This window comes from Petaurus breviceps, unplaced genomic scaffold, assembly GCF_028583685.1.
Source record: "Petaurus breviceps papuanus isolate PSGF00001 unplaced genomic scaffold, PetGlider_PUasm1.0 84, whole genome shotgun sequence".
In the NCBI taxonomy this organism is placed as follows: domain Eukaryota; kingdom Metazoa; phylum Chordata; class Mammalia; order Diprotodontia; family Petauridae; genus Petaurus; species Petaurus breviceps.
The window spans coordinates 14,171,081-14,172,978 of NW_027186645.1; the positions used below are offsets into that span (position 1 = coordinate 14,171,081).

General features: G+C 41.9%; 1 pseudogene; it reads left to right on the plus strand.

The window, feature by feature from the left end:
• Positions 1–653: 653 nt before the first annotated feature.
• LOC138176211 (large ribosomal subunit protein eL8 pseudogene) lies at positions 654–1,693 on the plus strand (annotated as a pseudogene).
• The last annotated feature ends 205 nt before the right edge of the window (positions 1,694–1,898 follow it).

Consider the following 1,898-nt stretch of genomic DNA (forward strand, 5'->3'; position numbering starts at 1 on the left):
GACATGGTGGCAGCATGGATACTTCCTAGACCTGTCAAGTAATGCAACAAAGCCTCTGAGGCTTACTTAAGTCTGACTGCTGTTCCATGTACAACCCAAATCATTTAAATGACTCAAGTTTGTGATCAGTTTAATTATTTTTTCAGAATTTATTTATTTTTCGTTTTCAACATTTATTTCCACAAAATTTTGAGTTCCAAATTTTCTCCCCATCTTTCCCCTACCCCACACCCCAAGATGGTTAAGCATAATGATTACTCCTTCCCCCAGTCTGCCCTTTCATATATCCCCCCTCATCCTTCCCCTTACCCCTTACTTTCTTACAGGGCAAGATGGATTTCTATACTCCATTGCCTATATATCTTATTTCCCACTTGCATGTAACAACAATTGTTTAACATTTGTTTTTAACACTTTGGGTTCCAGATTTTTTTTCTTTACTCCCTCCTCCCTCATCCCCACTGGGAAAAGAAGCAATTCAATATAGGTTGTACATATGTAGTTATGCAAAACATTTCCATAGTAGCCATATTGGATTAGTTTCATTATTGACAACCAGTGAGTAGCTTTTAAGCTCCTTGAAGGAAGTAAAATTTTGTTTAGGTAGAATGGCAATTTGGCAAATGCACAGACCCTGTTAGCTCGTTCAACTGATGCATCTGCTTCACAGAAAAACAGCTTCCAGAAGAACCACGGTGACATATAAAGGAAGTACCATAGAAAATCTGTGGAGCATGTGTGGGCATTCTTTATCTTGTTCCAGTTGGCCAAATGGTGGGGAAGTACAAGAAGTGGTCTTCATGAGTGACCTTTGGGACCCCATCCCAGTGTAAGAATTTATCTGGAGCTTTTTCCTTTCTCGTTCAGCCAGCCAAGATGCCAAAAGGGAAGAAGGCCAAGGGGAAGAAGGTGGCTCCAGCCGCTGCTGTAGTAAAGAAGCAGGAAGCCAAGAAAGTGGTCAATCCTTTGTTTGAGAAGCATCCCAAGAACTTTGGCATTAGTCAGGACATCCAGCCCAAAAGGGACCTTACTCGATTTGTCAAATGGCCTCGGTATATTAGCCTGCAGCATCAAAGTCTATCCTTTATAAGCAGTTGAAGGTTCCGCCAGCAATTAACCAGTTCACCCAAGCTTTGTATCGTCAGGCAGCTACTCAACTGCTTAAACTGGCTCACAAATATAGACTAGAGACAAAGCAAGACAAGAAGCAAAGGCTGCTGGCTCGGGCTGAACAAAAGACTGCAGGCAAAGGAGATGTCCCCACTAAGAGACCACCTGTGATCAGAGCAGGTGTTAACACTGTTACTACCCTGGTAGAAAACAAGAAAGCACAGTTGGTAGTGATTGCACATGACGTGGACCCCATTGAGCTAGTGGTTTTCCTACCTGCCTTGTGCCGGAAAATGGGGGTTCCTTACTGTATTATCAAAGGTAAAGCAAGATTTGGACGCTTAGTTAACAGAAAGACCTGTACGAGCATTGCCTTCACATAGGTTAACCCTGAAGATAAGGGAGCCCTGGATAAGCTGGTGGAAGCTTATCATCAAAACCAATTATAACGACAGATATGATGAGATCCGTCGTCATTGGGGTGGCAATATTCTGGGTCCAAAATCAATGGCTCGTATTGCCAAGCTGGAAAAGGCAAAAGCTAAGGAACTTGCTACCAAATTGGGTTAAATGTGCATTTGATTTTTCCCTATGTAAAAATAAAAATTTAAACAACAAAAAAAGAATTTATCTGGAAAGCATTCCATATCTGGATATGATTTGGGGGGACCAATGCTATATAAGAACTGGGATGAATCTTGAGCCTACTCCTTGAAAGGAGGTGATGTAGGGGAGAATATGCCCCAGACATATTGGAAGGGGGCATAGAATGTTTGTACATTTGTTCT